At 41.7% G+C, this 20,916-nt stretch overlaps 1 protein-coding gene across 2 annotated transcripts in view; it reads left to right on the top strand.

Moving 5' to 3' along the window:
- Positions 1 to 20,916, top strand: part of G3BP2 (G3BP stress granule assembly factor 2) — a 92,697-nt gene that overhangs the window by 1,393 nt on the left and 70,388 nt on the right. The window lies entirely within an intron of this gene.

The raw sequence follows: 20,916 nt of genomic DNA, 5'->3' as shown, positions 1-20,916 counted from the left end.
ATGTGTATATGCTATTCCTTTGCAGTTGTTGATATGTTGATATGTTGATAAGCTCTCAGTAAATGCCTACTGAGCCAGACTGTTAATGGCAGAATGTGTTGTTCATTTTTATATCTCTGTGGCTTAGCATTGTCCCATAAAAGGTGAAAAGCATTAAAGGATATATGAATATAATGATGAGGAGGAAGATCCTTTTTTTCATTTGTAAGGTGGGTTTGCAGATAACACATATCACAAAGGCTATGGTGCAGTTTCCTTTGCTAGTGCCAAGGTTTTAAGCTTCTGTGAGTTGGAGAACAGTGGGGATCATACTGCCAAAAATATTGTACACTAAGCATTGTCCTCTCTTTTAAAACTGGACACTTGACAGTTTGCTTTAGACATTTTCCACCAGGGCATTTCCTTGCAGCCTAAAAAAAGTAACCAATAAATGCTCAGCATTTTTATTACCAAGTAATATCTGCAAAGAACTTCATCTAGTCCTTAAGTCTCACCCCTCCCTGAGCCTCTCCTCACCTCTAGGGGTAAAGCTCTGAGATAGAGTGGGGCTCATGGATGTCTATTACATGTATTATTTGGTAATAAAAAGCAGCGCCTTCACATTTTAGCAGAATTGTTTTAAGGCACCAACCTTTCCAAAATGCCCTGCTTTGTTTTAAATTTCAGTAAGTATAGCAGATGCTCAAGAACCGTTTCTTAAATAAAGGAAAAGAAAACATGAAAAAATTGTGACTGCCCGACTTATGCCATTATACTTCTCACTTTTATAAATCTAATTATTCAATGGGAGAGTGCCACAAATCATTAAAATACATATAATTCATGGCTCAACTGGTAAAGAATCGAGTGCCACAAATCATTAAAATACATATAATTCATGGCTCAACTGGTAAAGAATCTGCCTGCAATGCAGAGGAGACCTGGGTTTGATCCCTAGATTGGAAAGATCCCCTGGAGAAGGGAAAGGCTACCCACTCCAGTGCTCTGGCATGGAGAATTCCATGGACTGTTTAGTCCGTGTGGTTGCAAAGAGTCAGACACGACTGAGTAACTTTCAGTTTTCAAAATGTTAACTTGGGTAAATAAAAGTGATTTTTCTGAGAATAGAACAATTAACAAAACTCATTGATTTGAAATTCATTTTTAGATTTGCTTGCTTCCAATCCCCTAGCTCAGTGGCTCTCTTCAGTGGCCCACTTTCCTCATCCTTACTTATTTTCTATAGCAAACTCAACAATAACAATGAAATATCATTACACAAGATTGGTTGAGGGTGGTGGTAATGCGGTGGAGTTTTGTCCATACCTGGTTTGGAGGATGAGTGGAGGTGATAATTTGTGTTTAAAATGTATCAATCACATACAGGTTTTTAAAGACTAGTTACTGGAAAAGTCAGGGTTCAAAAATATTGTTGATAAAATTTTGCATTAAATTTTATTCATTAACCAAATAACACACAGCAAAATAAATTGATAATGATGAAGCAGTAATTGACATTCAGAACCAATCAATAATAACAGTATCAAATACACTTGTGCTCTTTCTTTGCTAGACTATTCAAAGGACTTTACAAGAAATAAATTGCTTAATTCTCCCAACAACCTTATGAACTGAATAATGTTATTAGCCCCATTTTTCCTGTGACAAAACAGGGACAGAGAGTAACTTGCTTGATGTCATATAGGTAGAAAGTGGCAGAGCTGGAACATAAATTGGTAATCTGACTCCAAAGCCTGTGCTCTTATGTATTACCCTGTCTGACCTCTCTAGACTCAAGACAATGATCATGCACTAAGTAGAGAGGTGGTCTACAAGTCCCTGTGTAATCTGGCCTCTCTGTTGTCTCCCTGACCTCACTCACTTCCTGCTTTATTCCCTCCACTCCAGCAACACTGGCTTCCTTAGGTTTCTGAAACTTGATCTCCCCTCATGGCCTTTGTGCTTGTCTTTGCTGTGTTTTGGATGCCTGCTCCTCTACCCACATAGAGAAATGCCTCACTTGCTTCACCTTACTTAAGTCTGCTCAGATGTTACTTGGGCTTCGCTGGTGGCTCAGACGGTAAAGAATCTACCTGTAATGCAGGAGACCTGGGGTCTATCCCTGGGTAGGGAAAATCCCCTGGAGAAGGGAACGGCAACCCCTCCATTATTCTTGCCTGGAGAATTCCATGGACAGAGGAGCCTGGCGGACTAAGTCTATGGGGTCGCATAGAGTCAGACACAACTGTGCATGGATGCACACGTAAATGTTACTTGGGTCTCTCCTGACTGTTCTTAAGTTGCCATCTCCCCATACTCCTTCTTCCTCTGCACTGCTTATGGTCCTCTGTATTCCGTTTCAGTCTTACTTTATTCTTATATATATATATATATTATTTTTCTGTATTTCATCAGATCTAAGATGCCATCAAGTGTACCTCAGAGAAAGAGAAAAAAGATTGTTATTGTTATTCATTTGCTAAGTCACGTCCAATTCTTTTTGACCTCATGGCCTGTGGCATGCCAAGCTCCTCTGTCCTCCACTGTCTCCTAGAGTTTGCCCAAATTCGTGTCCATCGAGTCAGTGATGCTATCTAACCATCTCATCCTACCTCCTTCTACCTTGCCTTCAATCTTTCCCAGCATCAAGGTCTTTTCCAATGAGTCAGCTCTTCACATCAGGAGCTTCAGCTTCAGCTACAGTCCTTCCAATGAATATTCAAGGTTGATTTCCTTTAGGATTGACTGTTTTGATATCCTTGCAGTCCAAGGAGAATATCTTCTCCAGCACCACAGTTCAAAAGCATCAGTTCTTTGGTGCTCAGCCTTCTTTTTGGACCAACTCTCACATCCATACCTGACTATTGGGAAAAAAAACCATAGCTTTGACTGTAAGATGCCACCTATCAAAAAATGCATCCCAATTTTAGGTTTCATAAAACGTGAAGAAATGTTCATCATAGGATTAATGGAATATAGTATTTATTTTACATCTTTATTTTGTTTATAGTATATTTCTCCACTATCACCTGAATGTAAACCCATAAGGTAGGGATTTTAAATGTGCCCTTTTGTAAATTGTTCTCTCTTCTATAGCTCTCCCTGGTGACTCAGATGGTAAGGAATCCGTCTGCAGTGTAAGAAACCCGGGTTTGATCCTTGGGTTGGGAAGATCCCCTGGAGAAGGGAATGACAACCCACTCCAGTATTCTTGCCTGGAGAATTCCAGGGACAGAGGAACCTGGCAGGGTACATCCGTGGGGTCACAAAGAGTCAAGACACGACTGAGCGACTAACACTTTCAGGTTCTGTGTTCAGTGCTTAAGCACATTATATGACACATGGTCAGCACTTAGTAGCTCTTTAAGGGATGAATGAGCTCAAATGAGGAAGTTCCCAGCTTCAGTTTGTATGCATGGAAGCAGAAATTCTGCAGCGCTGTGACGTTGCATGGTGCCCACACTTCCTCAACAGAGTCTGAGAAAATTTTCCTCAGAAAATTTGATTAAATTTAGTTTATGAATATTTTGTTTGCTTTCAGCAATCAATTTAGTAATTAACACTTAGTCATATGTAAAGATAAATGTCGAAGAAAGGAGTTAAATTTTGGGGATCAGATAGCAGCCCGTTGGGAGAACCATTTCAACCTCCCAGTGGCAAGCTCACTCTGGCTTGAAATTCATTACACGAATGTAATTATTGTCATCATGGTTGTCTCCTTCTCCTTCTTTAAGACAGATAATACATTCACGTGGTTAAAATATAAGTGACAAAAGTGTACTTAGCAAAAAGTTTTCCTACTATTCCTTGGCCACCCAGGCAAATATAAACAATTCTTGTTTATCCTTCCAGATACACATATATGTATATGTACTCTCTTTTAATAACACAAATCAATGTAGCACATTGTATAAACTGTTCTGCACCTTACATTTTCCTATTTAATAATTCTTGGAAATTGTTCCATACAAGAAGTATTCTTTATCCTTTCTTATTGTGTTCTGTGAAATGCTTTTAAAATATTTTTTGAAGCCCTAGGAATTCCTTGGAAGAGGGGGGTACAAGATAGAGGGTTCTGGGGCCCCATCCTGCTCCATTTGGATTTCATTTGTTCATACTTCCTGTGTCATTTGGAAGAAAAGAGGCTAAAATGTTGGATAGCCACCTCTCTTAAGAGATGTGAAACGTGACCGAGGCAAGGACCTGAATAATCAAGTAGTTTCACATGCTCTAGAGTCCAGGTTGCAAATTCCTTCTCTATCTGTTTTGAGAAGGATAATAATATCCTCCTCATGTGGTGGTGGTTAGAATTTTATTACATAATAGCTTTAATGTGCTTAGTACTTTAGTGCATGAAACAGAGTAAATAATAAAGGTCAGAGTGGAGACCTAGGTATCTTTGGTGCATATCATCAATTTCTTAACAACTGAACATTTAAAGATACTACCCTATAACAGTACTCACTTCAAACTGTTGGCTCATGTTACAGAAAAGTCCGTTACTTCAGACATGACTTGCTCTGGGAAACATCCAGATAATCTCTCAAGGATCTGGACTTTAATTATTTTATCTGGACTCTGCTCTTTCTGTTGGTTTCTTCTCTGACTCTCTGCAAGGGCAAGTTTGCTGTCAGTTCCTGCAGTCCTGTAACCTCCCAGGTCCAAGTTTATAGAGGAAGACTCCTTACCTCTCTCCTTAGAATCCCAGCAAAAGCCCTCTTATTACTCACTGGACCTTACTGGGGCATGTACCTTTGTGTTGGGTGAATTCCTATAGTCCAGTGTGTGAGATGCTCTGACAGGCCTTGGTTTACATGCCCATCTCTAAAACAAGCAATGGGCGTATGGCATAAGAACAGGGAAACAGGGACTTTCTTTGGACTACTGGGCCAGCAGAAAGTTTATCAGGATAGGAAAAACAATAGATGCTTGCTACATCCCTGATGGACTTGACTGCTTGCCAGTTTGGTTTTTTTTTTAATATTTTTTTCCTGCCTGCCACTAGCACTAGCTAGCATAAGTACTGTTGCTCTACAAAATGTTCAAAAGATCATGTTGCATTACTTAATAAAAGTAATTTTACATTGCTTTGTATTTATATCTGCAAGCAAAGCTATATCTATACCCACTTTTTACAAGAGTACAGTCCAGGTGTGTTTCCATTCTTCGGAAAATATAAGAGAAGTGCTTACTTAATAAAACACTTAAATTAGGAAATCCCATTTTCAGTTCCAAAGGACTTTTTGTAAGACTGAAATTTTTAAGTTATTTTATTTTTGGCTGTGCTGTGTCTTCATTGCTGCAAGTGGAGAGCTACTGTAGTTGTGGTGTGTGGGCTTCTCATTGCGGTGGCTTCTCTTGTTTTGGAGCACAGGCTCTAGAACGCAGGCTCAGTAGTTGTGGCTCTTGGGCTCTAAGTATGTAAGCTGGGTAGTTGTGTCACACAGGCCTAGTTGCTCCACAGCATGTGGGATCTTCCTGGACCAGGGATCAAACCCATGTCCCTTGCCTTGGCAAGGGGATTCTTAACCGCCGGATCACCAGGGAGTCCTATAAGAGTGTTTATTGAGGGATAAATTTATCAGCTCCAGGCCCAGGCACTCTTATCTCCTGTAGAGAATTTGACTGTCATCTCTCCACACCCACTGTGTTCCCCCACTCCCTGCAGCTAGCTAAACAGGCAAGTCCTGAATAGCCAGAATGGGGTTGAAGATTTTACTGCCCCATTCCACAGCTAAACTAAGTCTTTTGAAGTTCGAATTACTGGGTGATGCTAAGACTTCCTGGAAGTTTAAGGTAACTTCTCGTGAAGTTATTGCCATGTTCATTAGCAATCCACGACCAGGCAGTTGCAGCTGACTGTCTCATCTGCTTAAGTCTGTGGTCAGGTGAGTACAAGAGCAGGGGGCCTTGTCAATGTAGATTGGGCCTCCAGGGCCAGCAGGGTGGTAACTGACTTGGACCAGAGCATTTCAAAGCCAGCCCAGATCTCCAAGGTCTCCTCTCTCCCCAGTTCCAGTTCTTTAATGATGTTGACTATAAGCAACCAGCACGCTACATGAATTTGGGGTAAGCTCAGTAAGTTGCCGGAGAAGGCAATGGCACCCCACTCCAGTACTCTTGCCTGGAAAATCCCATGGAAGGAGGAGCCTGGTAGGCTACAATCCATGGGGTCGCTAAGAGTTGGACCCAACTGAGCGACTTCACTTTCACTTTTCGCTTTCACGCATTGGAGAAGGAAATGGCAACCCACTCCAGTGTTCTTGCCTGGAGAGTCCCAGGGATGGGGAAGCCTGGTGGGCTGCCGTCTATGGGGTCACACAGAGTTGGACACGACTGAAGTGACTTAGCAGCAGCAGCAGTAAGTTGCAGATATTAGATGGAGGGTCCAGAACTGGCATACAGTTTGAGGAAAGAAGAGGGAGTTGGCTGTGGACGTAATTGTCTGCCAGCAGCTCAAGAGTCGATGGGCAGAGGAATAGAAGATAGAAGATTATGAGAGCAGAGAGGCCGAGGACAGAAGCCTTCTCTCTGGCTCGACTGTTCCTGATGCTGCCTTGCCCAGGATCTCAAATACCACACTAGTCATGGGTAATATAAAGAAATAGAAGAGCTCCAGCTTATTCTCCCACTCCCTTCTCCTTGGGCTTTCCAGGAGGCGCTAGTGGTAAAGAACCCACGTGCCAATGCAGGAGATGTAAGAGATGCGGGTTCAATCCCTGGGTTGGGAATATCTGCTGGAGGAGGACATGGCAACCCACTCCAGTATTCTTCTTGGAGAATCCCATGGGTAGAGGGGCCTGGCGGGCTACAGTTCATAGGGTCGAAAATAGTCGACTTAGCATGCATGCATGCATGCATGCATGAACCCTCTCCCTACCTCTAATACCCCAATACACACATGGCCTTTCCAGGGCAGGGCCACAGTTGGTGAGACCCAAGATGACCCAGACCCAAGTCCTTAAACTGCTCCCTCTCTCCCAGGTATATGCATGATGAGTCCTAAATAGCAACCAGTCTTCTTGTGCAGGTGCTGCTGTCTAGATGTGGTTCAAGTTTCTATGTGAGTGCGTTCTAGGTAGCTTCAGCTGTGTCCAGCTCTTTGTGACCTTATGGACTATAGCCTGTCAGGCTCCTCTGTCCATGGGATTCTCCAGGCAAGAATACTGGAGTGGGTTGCCCTCCTCCAGGGGGGATTTTCTCAACTCAAGGATCAAACTGCAGTCTCTTATATCTCCTGCATTGGCAGGTGGGTTCTGTACTGGCACCTGGGAAGCAAAATGACTATACTTGTATTTAGGTACTTATTTCATGGTGTAGTAAATACCAAGAGCTTTGTTTTCTTAAAAGCAAAATTCATAACCATTGAAAACATATCAATGAAACTACAAATATAACCCATTTCATTTTAACAGAATGAGTGACTCTAAGTTCTGCTGTATCTTGCATACCTGATGGGCTGGTTAGGCCTGAATTCAGCACCTTTCCTTACGTTTCACTTTTCTGTTTGGGGCTTTTGCAGTCTTGGTCTATAGGTGGCTACTCGGCTCTGGCCAGAGACTTGGGCTCCTTGTTTTTTATTTTTCCTTGTCAAATTTAGGAAAGATGGTCCTTCTTGCGTGTTAACTCCTGACCTCTCTGGCAGAATGAGCCTCTTTATTTGTAGAAATTTTCTCCTCTAATTCATACTCAGCTCCTCCCTTTTTGAGGGAGGGGTAAGGTGGGAGATGGAATTGCAAGAGCTGATTGATAAGGAAGGGGCTCAGAGGGGGTTAGTGGGGCTTCTGTGAAGCAGAGAACAGTCACAGAAGAGAAAGGGGAGACAGTAGAGAATGAGATCCAAGAAACTGAATGAAACTGCTGACTAATATCTGCAGCTAGAGTATTACACCCACATAAATACAGTGTTTTTTTTTCTTCAGTACTTAAAAATAGCTCAGTATAGCAGAATACTGAAAACAGATGTGCTTGGTTTCCTGAGCTACTGATTCAGCAAACATTTGAGTGTCTGTCCTCTCTGCCAGGCCCTGCAATAGCTTCTTTCGCACTATAGGTTCCTTCTGGAGTGCTGAAATTCTTATTTGTATTTTCACAGAGAGTGAAGCCTGGGCTTCAGCATGGTATAGAGTAGAAAGGAATGTTTTGTTTGCAAACTTCAACAGAATTGGGTCCTACCTCTTTGGAATGGTGTAGTCTTAGGCAAATTAGACTTAACTTTCCTGTCTTGGTTTTGATTACCTACTGCCTTGCAAAAGAAAACCAAAGAATGCCTTAAAACAAATTGTCTGGGATCTAAGCTGGTACTTTTCTGGTAAGCCATGCTTGGCTCAAAGCATTGTCTTTTTTGTTAAAAGCTGATTGTGGTTGTAACCTTATCTGGGAAGAAAGAAGGAGAAAGGTCAAGATCAAATGTTATCTATGGACAAGTTATCTATCCATCCTCTACTTTTTTACTCATGTAACTTTTATGCTGAATTAATTTTAGAATTGAGAAAAGGTTGCAAAAATTGTACAAAGAATTCTTAAATATTTTCATCCAGATTCCTCGAATGTTAACATTTTTATCACAATTACTTTATCATTTTTTTCTCTCTAAATTATGCATTTTCCCCTAAACCATCTGGGAAAGAATTTGTAAGCATGATATCCCTTTATTTTAGTACCCAATTCCTAACAACAAAAACGTTTTCTTAAACAACACAGTGCAGTGATCAAATCCAGGAAATTAACACTGATATCAATGCAATTATCTAATCTACAGACCTTATTCAAATTTTGCCAGGAGTCCCAATTATTTTCCTTTCTGGCCCAATACCAAACCAGGATCACACATTGCATTCAGATGTTATGTGTCCATCAGTTCAGTTCAGTTCAGTTCAGTCGCTCAGTCGTGTCCGACTCTTTGCGACCCCATGAATTGCAGCACGCCAGGCCTCCCTGTCCATCACCAACTCCTGGAGTTCACTCAGACTCACATCCATCAAGTCAGTGATGCCATCCAGCCATCTCATCCTCTGTCATCCCCTCCTCCTCCTGCCCCCAATCCCTCCCAGCATCAGAGTCTTTTCCAATGAGTCAACTCTTCTCATGAGGTGGCCAAAGTACTGGAGTTTCAGCTTTAGCATCATTCCTTCCAAAGAAATCCCAGGGCTGATCTCCTTCAGAATGGACTGGTTGGATCTCCTTGCAGTCCAAGGTACTCTCAAAAGTCTTCTCCAACACCACAGTTCAAAAACATCAATTCTTTGGTGCTTAGCTTTATTCACAGTCCAACTCTCACATCCATACATGACCACTGGAAAAACCCTAGCCTTCACTAGATGGACCTTTGTTGGCAAAGTAATGTCTCTGCTTTTCAATATGCTGTCTAGGTTAGTCATAACTTTTCTTCCGAGGAGTAAGCGTCTTTTAATTTCATGGCTGCAGTCACCATCTGTAGTGATTTTGGAGCCCAAAAAAATAGTCTGACACTGTTTCCATTGTTTCCCCATCTGTTTCCCATGAAGTGATGGGACCAGATGCCATGATCTTCGTTTTCTGAATGTTGAGCTTTAAGCCAACTTTTTCACTCTCCTCTTTTACCTTCATCAAGAGGCTTTTGAGTTCCTCTTCACTTTCTGCCATAAGGGTGGTATCATCTGCATATCTGAGATTATTGATATTTTTCCCGGCAATCTTGATTCCAGCTTGTGCTTCTTCCAGCCCAGGGTTTCTCATGATGTTGTCTGCATATAAGTTAAATAAGCAGGGTGACAATATACAGCCTTGACGTACTCCTTTTCCTATTTGGAACCAGTCTGTTGTTCCATGTCCAGTTCTAACTGTTGCTTCCTGACCTGCGTACAGTTTTCTCAAGAGGCAGGTCAGATGGTCTGGTATTCCCATCTCTTTCAGAATTTTCCACAGTTTATTGTGATCCACACAATCAAAGGCTTTGGCATAGTCAATAAAGCAGAAATAGATGTTTTTCTGGAACTCTTTTGCTTTTTCCATGATCCAGCGGATTTTGGCAATTTGATCTCTGGTTCCTCTGCCTTTTCTAAAACCAGCTTGAACATCAGGAAGTTCATGGTTCACGTATTGCTGAAGCCTGGCTTGGAGAATTTTGAGCATTAGTTCACTAGCGTGTGAGATGAGTGCAATTGTGCAGTAGTTTGAGCATTGTTTGGCATTGCCTTTCTTTGGGATTGGAATGAAAACTGACCTTTTCCAGTCCTGTGGCGACTGTTGAGTTTTCCAAATTTGCTGGCATATTGAGTACAGCACTTTCACAGCATCATCTTTCGGGATTTGGAATAGCTCCACTGGAATTCCATCACCTCCACTAGCTTTGTTCGTAGTGATGCTTTCTAAGGCCCACTTGACTTCGCATTCCAGGATGTCTGGCTCTAGGTCAGTGATCACACCATTGTGACTATCTGGGTCATGAAGATCTCTTTTGTACAGTTCTTCTGTGTATTCTTGCCACCTCTTCTTAATATCTTCTGCTTCTGTTAGGTCCATACCATTTCTGTCCTTTATCGAGCCCATCTTTGCATGAAATGTTCCCTTGATATCTCTAATTTTCATGAAGAGATCTCTAGTCTTTCCCATTCTGTTGTTTTCCTCTATTTCTTTGCATTGATCACTGAGGAAGGCTTTCTTATCTCTCCTTGCTATTCTTTGGAACTCTGCATTCAGATGCTTATATCTTTCCTCTTCTCCTTTGCTTTTCACTTCTCTTCTTTTCACAGCTATTTGTAAGGCCTCCCCAGACAGACATTTTGCTTTTTTGCATTTCTTTTCCATGGGGATGGTCTCGATCCCTGTCTCCTGTACAATGTCACGAACCTCAATCCATAGTTCATCACGCACTCTATCTATCAGATCTAGTCCCTTAAATCTATTTCTCACTTCCACTGTATAATCAAGGGATTTGATTTAGGTCATACCTGAATGGTCTAGTGGTTTTCCCTACTTTGTTCAATTTCAGTCTGAATTTGGCAATAAGGAGTTCATGATCTGAGCCACAGTCAGCTCCCAGTCTTGTTTTTGCTGACTGTATAAAGCTTCTCCATCTTTGGCTGCAAAGAATATAATCAATCTGATTTCGGTGTTGACCATCTGGTGATGTCCATGTGTAGAGTCTTCTCTTGTGTTGTTGGAAGAGGGTGTTTGCTATGACCAGTGCATTTTCTTGGCAAAACTCTATTAGTCTTTGCCCTGCTTCATTCCGTATTCCAAGGCCAAATTTACCTGTTACTCCAGGTGTTTCTTGACTTCCTACTTTTGCATTCCAGTCCCCTATAATGAAAAGGACACCTTTTTTGGGTGTTAGTTCTAAAAGGTCTTGGAGGTCTTCATGGAACCGTTCAACTTCAGCTTCTTTAGCATTACTGGTTGGGGCATAGACTTGGATTACTGTGATACTGAATGGTTTGCCTTGGAAACGAACAGAGATCATTCTGCGTTTTTGAGATTGCAACCAAGTACTGCATTTTGAACTGTTTTGTTGACCATGATGGCTGCTCCATTTCTTCTGAGGGATTCCTGCCCACAGTAGTAGATATAATGGTCATCTGAGTTAAATTCACCCATTCCAGTCCATGGTAGTTCACCGATTCCTAGAATATCGATGTTCACTCTTGCCATCTCTTGTTTGACCACTTCCAATTTGCCTTGATTCATGGACCTGACATTCTAGGTTCCTATGCAATACTGCTCTTTACAACATCGGACCTTGCTTCTGTCACCAGTCACATCCACAGCTGGGTATTGTTTTTGCTTTGGCTCCATCCCTTCATTCTTTCTGGAGTTATTTCTCCACTGATCTCCAGTAGCATATTGGGCACCTACCGACCTGAGGAGTTCCTCTTTCAGTATCCTATCATTTTGCCTTTTCATACTGTTCATGGGGTTCTCAAAGCAAGAATACTGAAGTGGTTTGCCTTTCCCTTCTCCAGTGGACCACATTCAGTAAGACCTCTCCACCAAGACTATGTGTCTATAGTCACCTTTAATCTGGAATGGTTCTCTGTCTTTGTCTTTTGTAATTTGATATTTGGAAGGATACAGGTTAGATCTTACTTTGCACCATACTGCTCAAGTGGAGTTTGTCGGATCTTCCTGATTAAGTTCAGATGGTGCATCTTTGGCATCTTTGCTAGGAATATCCCAGACATGTTCTTCTTCTCACAGTGCATCATCTCAGGAGATATATAACATATACTTGCCCCACTATTAGTGATATTAATTTTGATCCTTTGTTTAAGGTGTTGTCTGCCTCTCTACTGTACATTTAACTATTTTTCCATTTGATAGTAATGTGTATCATTTGAGGAATGTGCTTTAATATTGCTAAATATCCTATTTCTCCTCAAACTTTCACCCTTCGGTTCTAAGATCCATTGATAATTGTTACCTGAAGCAATAGTAGTTGCCAGTCTGTTGTTTAGGGGCTTCCCAGATGGCACTAATGGTAAAGAATCCTCCTGCCAATGCAGGAGATATAGGTTTGATCCCTGGGTTGGGGATCTTCCTTGGTTGGGAAGATCCCCTGGAGGAGGAAATAAGTCAGACGACTGAGCACACACAGTCTGCTGTTTGCATAAAACCTTTCCTGGAAGCTCCATCTTTCAGCCTCTACCTATTTTGCTAAGAACCGCGTCCTTGTGCATGCGAAGTTGGTTCAGTCTTGTCTGACTCTTTGCGACACTACAGACTGTAGCCCCAGAAAAGGCAATGGCACCCCACTCCAGTACTCTTGCCTAGAAAATCCTATGGATGGAGGAGCCTGGTAGGCTGCAGTCCATGGGGTCACTAAGAGTCGGATACGACTGAGCGACTTCACTTTCACTTTTCACTTTCATGCATTGGAGAAGGAAATGGCAACCCACTCCAGTGTTCTTGCCTAGAGAATCCCAGGGACGGGGGAGCCTGTTGGGCTGCCGTCTATGGGGTCGAACAGAGTCAGACACAACTGAAGTGACTTAGCAGCAGCAGCAGACTATAGCCCACTAGGCCTCTCTGTCCATTGGATTTCCCAGGCAAGAATACTGGAGTGGGTTGTTGTGCTTTTCTCCAGGGGATCTTCCCAAGCCAGGGATCAAACATAAGTCTTTTGCTTCTCCTGAATTGGCAGATGGGTTCTTTACCACTAGCGCCACGAGGGAAGCTCCTTAAGAACCGCATCCAACCTTAATTGGATCCCAAGAGAGCCTGGGAAATGCATTATTATATTATTATTTTTTTTTTTTGGTATAAGCATATTGGTTTCCCCAGGAAAATTGGGGTTCTCTTAGTAAAGAGGGGAGAATAAAAGCTTACTACAACTTGCCAACCCAATAGCATCTTTTATAAGAATTAACTTTTCTTTTTTGTTTTTAAATTTTGGCAGCACTGTGGGGCATGTGGAATCTTAGTTCTTAGTTCCCTGGCCAGAGATCAAACCAGAGCCCCCTGCATTGGAAGCACAGAGTCATAAGGATTCAATTAAATGGTCTTTGTAAAACGTCTACCAAGGAACCTGTAACATGGTTGATACTTTAAAATATTCCTCCCCTACCTATGGGAACAGAAATTGGTTTGTTGTTTTGATCACTTGTGGTCACATAGCTAGTAAATAACAGAACAGGTCTACAAACCCTAGTCTGGTTCCTACACCATAGTTTCCTTTTGCTGGTTTTAAACATTCTGTAGTCACTTAAATCTTCTCAGCTATATGACTAAAACTACCTGTATAGTATTTTAATATATAAAACTCTATATTAATCTATACAACTCTTATGGAATGGTTCTATTCACTAGATGAAGATAACATTATATGTATGTTAAGTAAATAAAAACCTGACTTAATTTCTTTATATTTGGGCATGTTCCTTTTTGTGTAGTCCCAGGCAATTGTTCTCTTTTGGGGCAATGGCTATTTATTCTTCCAGGAATCATAATCTGGAAAAACTTGGGAGGGAAAAATGGTTAGAGAATAAGTGTGTTTGCTCAGCACTATAAATAAATACAACCACATGTTTTATTGATTCTTTGTAGTTTTTAAAATATTTAACAGAAAGAGAGAATTGTAAAACTCTTTTGTCTCCTGCCAACAATAAGAATTGGAATTTTAAAATTCCCTTGTCACAGAATCAGTATGAAAGAACATGAAATTTTAATACCAACTGGCAGCAGAAAACCTCACTTCATTTAACTCAGAATTTTACACTGAATATCATGGAGGAGAATAATATCAGTACATGACAGAAATAAAATATGATGGTAGAAAAATAAATCAGGATGCCCAAAATTGTATATGAAAACTGAGAGTGTTAGTCACTCAGTTGTGTCCAACTCTTTGTGACTGCTTGGACTCTAGCCCACCAGGCTCCTCTGTCCATGGAATTCTCCATGCAAGAATACTGGAGTGTGTCGCCATTTCCTTCTCCAGGGGATCTTCCCAACGCAGGGATCAAACTTGGGTCTCCCTCATTACAGGCCAATTCTTTACCCTCTGAGCTACCAGGGAAACTAACAGCTAAGTTTAAAATATATGGGGAATTCCCCTGTGGCCCAGTGGTTAGGATTCTACACTTCCATTTCATGGGGCACAGGTTTAATCCCTGGTCAGGGAATTAAGATCCAGCAAGCTGATCCTGCAAGTTGTATGACATGGCCAAAAAAAAAAAAAAAAGATAAAATAAGCAAATAAAATTGAGTAAATATTTAAAATGTATGCATAGGAAGAAACCTAGAAAGAAATGTAGGATGTGAATTCAGATTGTCTATATTTTGGTGGAAGGATATGGGTCATGGGTTCTTCTTTCAACTGCTCCACAATTTCTACTGGATATATTTTTCTTTAAACAAATATGTCTTCTCCGCCCCCCAAATAATCACAAATATATAGCAAGATTAGAAAAGATATTAAGTAGAAACGTTTTCAGAAGGGAAACATCAGGAGCCCCAGACAAAACTGTTAAGTTTGCTTTGGAGGAGAGACCCAAGGGGTCGCAATTTGCAGCTGATGCCTGAGCCTAATTTCATTTTATCCATCTTGGTACCATCTCTTTTCCTCCCTCTTTTCTATTCTTTCTTTACTTTTCTCTTTTACTGTAAGGTAGGTGAAGAGATTGAAGAAGGAAATGGCAGTCCACTCCAGTATTCTTGCTTGGAGAATCCCATGGACAGAAGAGCCTAGTGGGGTCCATGGGGTCACAATAAGTCAGACACAACTGAAGCGCCTTAGCATGCAGGGGAAAAGATTAATTATAAGAAAGAGAGCTTCATACAGTAGAAAGAACATTACAGTTCAAAGTCAGACAGACTTAGATTTAAATCCTGGCATTCATTCCACAAACATTAATTGAGCAATGAGTATGCCATATCCCGCTTTAGGCATCGGAGGTTCAGCAATGATTAAAACAGATAAAAATGTTCATTTTTGTGAAACATGCTCTAGTGGGGGTAGACAGTGTGATTTAAAAGGTCCTGGAAAGACCCTTGGATGAAAAAAATATCTTCCCAACAATTGTTTATAATGCATAAAAGTACACCATGAAGGACTATGGATCCACAAACATCTTCTTTTAAAATGCAAATGTCGGTGGAAAAAGTACGTCATCATCACGCTTAACTGCCCTTCGTACGTTAGTATGAATTAATTCTGTTATATACCTCAGGAGCTAAATGAAAGCCATGCTTTGTAAGAATGAACATTTTAATTAAAGAGAGGACCATTAGGTACTATCTGAGAAGGGGAGACCTAAGTGGGTTTCAGAGTATGCAGGAGGAGGGTCCTGTATCAAGAGGCAATTTCAGAAGGGCAAGACAGAGGAAAAAAGGACAATGGCGGGGATAAAAAGAGAACAGTGGTAGAGAACAATAGTAGAATTCCAGGAATAAATTTCATTCTTAACATACATGAGTTTGTCTTGGGGAAAGATGCGGAAGTCTTCCCAGGTTTAGATAGCTCGCCCTTCCTCCTTCCCTCCCTAGCCAATTAAAGAGTGTCTTAGGATCAGGATATTTCTGAGATATATACCTGTGACCTTCTTAAATCCTCACATTGTCAAATACTCCTAGAATGTGTAATCTCTGTCATGAAATGGTTAAGATATGAATAAAAGAATGAATGAATACCTTTTCTGAGAAGGAGTAAGAATCAGTAACAGTCCCACTGGGGTGAAATGGAGGTCCACTACTCGTTCAGTAGCTTGCCTCTTCCTCAACATTTTTTAAAAATTTATTTATTTTTTAATTGAAGGATAATTGCTTTACAGAATATTGTCATTTTCTGTCAAACAGCATGAATCAGCCATAGGTATACATATGTCCCCTCCCTCTTGAACCTCCCTCCCCATCTCACCCCTCTAGGTTGATACAGAGCCCCTGTTTGAGTTCCCTGAGTCATACAGCAAATTCCCACTGGCTATCTATTTTACATCTGGTGAGGTAAGTTTCCATGTTACTCTCTCCATATATCTCACCCTCTCCTCCCCTCTCCCCCGTGTCCATAAATCTGTTCTGTATGTTTCTCCACTGCTGCCCTGCAAATAGATTCATCGGTACCATCTTTCTAGATTCCATATATATGCGTTAGTATACGACATTTATTTTTCTCTTTCTGACTTACTTCTCTCTGTATAATAGACTCTGGGTTCACCCACCTCATTAGAACTGACTCAATGCGTTCCTTTTTGTCTCAACATTTTTAAATGACATTTCATTAACTGTCAGAGACCTCTGGGTCTCTGAAAATTACAAGATTTAAAACATGTAGATACTGAGGTTCATACGTACATCTCTGTCTCCAAATCCTCCATCCTCTCTCTGGTTCACTTTTCTCCTCAGCCATGATGGTGCTTCTATTCCTGTTATAATGAGATTGCATCACTTAAGGTTGTGAAGAAGTTCCCTGAGAGTCTGGAGTCCCTCCTGAATCTTGCAAAGGAACTCAGCTCAAGAAGGGTCTCTTGTAAGGATAGAGGGGAATCTTCAAAGAAATCTTTAGAAAGTCCAGGCTGGCCTCATGAGAACCGAAGAGTCGACAGGCAGGTAGTGTGTGTGTGGTGGAGATGTATGTGTTTCTATCTGTGTCAGGCTTTATGGTCTCATAGTCTTGCCTATGCTTTTTTTCGGTGAGTCTGTTCCATTCCTCCTGCTTTCTCTGCCGACTCACTGCCTGTCGGCTGCCAAACTTGCAAGTGGCTTTGGCGATTGCCTGGACCCCAGCCCATATTCAGTGTAACCTCACAACTCAACTCCCTCATTATCATTGCCTGTGTTCTCTTTTATCCTGGCTTATAGTGTAGTGGGAGAGGGCAGGGGGTGGGAAGACAGACGATTTGCTGCATCCTGTTGTGAAGACCCCTTAGGCTGTTAGGTTTTACCTGAGTGTAGTGGGAGTTGGTATTAGTTCCTAACAACAGCAGTTACTGGGCTTCCCTGATAGCTCATTTGGTAAAGAATCTGCTTGCAATGCAGGAGACCCCAGTTTGATTTCTGGGTCGGGAAGATCCCTGGAGAAGGGATAGGCTACCACACTCCAGTGGTTCCAGTAGTTACTACCAGCAAGTTCTTATGCTAAGCAATTTACATATATTGTCTCCTAAAGGTCTCAACCTCCTTACTTTCATCTCCTTTATGCAAAAGGAAACTAACTGTCGAAGGAGAGAGGTTAAGTAACTTGCAGAGGTCATAGACCTCAACTACTGGGATTTGAGCTGAGATTTTTCAGAAGGCAGAGGTTGTGCCCTTTCCTGGTTTTCCACATCTCTCCCTGGGCGTGTCACTGACTTCTCCTGACCACTGCCATAGCTTAACCAGGCGACTTCCCCTAAGTAAGCTTTCCCTCTTTGGAGAAGTAGATGCTTTGTGAGAAGGGGAACTCTCACCAGTGGGTTACAGAGGACCACCCTGTAACAGTGTTTCCCAGTTTCCAGTCTGAAACAAAGCTGTGATCTTGCCAGAACTTATGTAGGCAAGAAGAGGCTGCTCTCTTGGTTTCTCATATTGAGTCATCTACCAACTTAAGAAATAGTCCAAACAGCCTACACTTTGGCTTTTATATAAGTTATAAATTATCATTAATGTTCAATAATAGTTTAGTGCTTAGTACCTGCTTGCTATGTGGTGGTATGTTGCTACTGCTAAGTCACTTCAGTCATGTCTGACTCTGTGCGACGCCATAGACGGCAGCCCAACAGGCTCCCCCGTCCCTGGGATTCTCCAGGTAAGAACACTGGAGTGGGTTGCCATTTCCTTCTCCAATGCATGAAAGTGAAAAGTGAAAGTGAAGTCGCTCAGTTGTGTCCGACCCTCAGCGACCCCATGGACTGCAGCCTACCAGGCTCCTCCTTCCGTGGGATTTTCCAGGCAAGAGTACTGGAGTGGGGTGCCATTGCCTTCTCCGGTGGTGGTATGTTAGGTAAGCTTTTTTCCCACATTACACTGAAGTAGCCAACTTTATCTTATATCCTCTAATAAAATTGAAGCCAAGCATCATTAGAGCTGGTTTGTTATTACCCAAGGGTCTTACTCCATTTGAGCCACTGAAATAGAATACCATAGACTGGAGAAATTTATTTCTCCCAGTTCTGAAGACTGGAGCCCAAGACCAAGGCACTGGCAGATTTCATGTCTGGTGAGGATCCACTTCCTGGTTCATAAACTTTTGTCTTTTTGCTGTGTCCTTACAAGGCAGAAGTGACCAGGGAGGTTTCTTAGGCCTCCAACTTGAGGGCACTATGATCTAATCACTTCTCAAAGGCCCTATTTGTTAGGGGGACACAAATATTCTGACTTTAGCATCAAGTTGCAGTTGAAGGTGAGTTGATGGAATTGAAAGGAATTATGATTAACCGGTTAGCAATGTTTCTGATAGATAATTTTGTGGGGGGAAAAAAGTACACTTTTGAAGTAAAAATTAGCCGCAAACTTTCAGATTTTATACTTGAAGAAGATCCCAGTGGAGAGAGGTCAGCAGGACCATAATGTCATCATTGTGTCCCCACGATGTACCTCTTTGCTGCTGCTGCTAAGTCGCTTCAGTCGTGTTTGACTCTGTGCAACCCCATAGATGGCAGCCCACCAGGCTCCCCCGTCCTTGGGATTCTCCAGGCAAGAACAATGGAGTGGGTTGCCATTTCCTTCTCCAATGCATGAAAGTGAAAAGTGAAAGTGAAGTTGCTCAGTCGTGTCCAACTCTTCTTGACCCCATAGACTGCAGCCTACTAGGCTCCTCCATCCATTGGATTTTCCAGGCAAGAGTACCTCTTTAGGTCTCTCACAAATTACTTCTGCCACCAACATGGTGGCCTCTAGGAGGCACCGTTTCCCTTCCGTGGCTGTGGACCCATCACTGGCTATGAATCAGATCTACAGCTGAGCCTGACTCAAGCTGGGTTCTATCTGCTAAGAGCTAACCACAGGAAAATAAACGCTCAGAGTTAGAGTGATGCCAGTCTTTATAATCTGGTTTATGAGGAGAGTGTATTGATCCTGTCTTCTAGCTCTTGAACTATTGATGCAGATTGAGCCCTTTTACTCCCAGCATTGAAGAATCATTTACCAGACTTGGTGCTTGGGGTCTGGCAGAACAAAATGCAAGATCCCTTATCAGAGTAAGAGACACGGCAAGGGAGAGACCTGCCAGTCTTCCTTAGAACCACCCTCACGGTGCCTGGTTTGGCATTGAGGCTGCTTCCTTTCAGACAACACCTGTCCCCAGCAGGGAGTAACCACTCCAGCACTCAGCACTGTCCTAACTCATTTTGTAAATTCCCACCCCACATACTCTTATCATAGAGGGTCTGTTTGTTGCATATGCATTTGAATTTACTATGAAATAAATATCTATATAAATTGGCCAAAAAGCAGATATTAAGAATAACAACTAAGAAAATCAGATTAGCTAATTCATTCCATTGGGATGGGATTATGTTTACATCTTTATTCTCAAGATTCAATCTTTTTTTTTTAATTTAATTTAATTTTTTAACTTTACAATATTGTATTGGCTTTGCCATATATCGAAATGAATCTGCCACAGGTTGAATAATAGATTCTACTTTTATTAAATCCAATTCTGCTCTGAATAAATGTTATAAAATTTGAATGATACAAATTTATTTTAATTTTATAAAATTTACATTTGGCAAGACTGAGGTCAATCAACATTTTTCTGCATTGATGTGTTAAATCCTAGGATTCTAATAAAGCTATCCAATAGGTGGCTCAGATGGTAGGTAAGAATCTATCTGCAATGCAGAAGAACTGAGTTTGATCCCTGGGTGTGGAAGTTGCCTGGAGAAGGGAATGGCAACCCACTCCACTATTCTTGCCTGAAGAATTCCGTGGACAGAGGAGCCTGGTGGGCTACGGTCCATGGGGTTGCAGAGTTGGAAATGACTGAGTAACTGACACTTTTACTTTTTCTTCAGGATTCTAATAAAGCTAACCAATAGAAGAAATATAAATGGTATTCATCAATTTGATGATTATTTGAAATTTTATAGATATTATTTCAAGTTCATTCCTTCTCCCTCACCTGGTTATGAATGTGCCGGACTGAAGGACCATGTGTCATGCCCACATATTTTTTATTATGCTCTTCTCCCATCAAACACGTTTCTATGTTTATAGTTGGTTATTTATGCTTTTACATTTCCCTTTTGTTATTAAGGTTGTTAGCTTTCATTTCTCGCTGCTATCAGGATAGTCCTTTGCACTCTGATTTGCTATTTGTGATCTAATGTGGACCCTTAGTAGTGGCTAACTTTTATTGAACATGTACTGTGTTCCAGGCATTGTTCTAAGGACTTTGCTGCTGCTGCTGCTAAGTCGCTTCAGTCGCGTCTGACTCTCTGCGACCCCATAGATGGCAGCCCACCAGGCTCCGCCTTCCCTGGGGTTCTCCAGGCAAGAACACTGGAGTGGGTTGCCATTTCCTTCTCCAGTGCATGAAAGTGA

The sequence above is a fragment of the Bos indicus genome, chromosome 6 (genome assembly GCF_029378745.1).
Source record: "Bos indicus isolate NIAB-ARS_2022 breed Sahiwal x Tharparkar chromosome 6, NIAB-ARS_B.indTharparkar_mat_pri_1.0, whole genome shotgun sequence".
Lineage (NCBI taxonomy): Eukaryota > Metazoa > Chordata > Mammalia > Artiodactyla > Bovidae > Bos > Bos indicus.
This window is presented reverse-complemented; position numbering and strand designations above follow the sequence as displayed.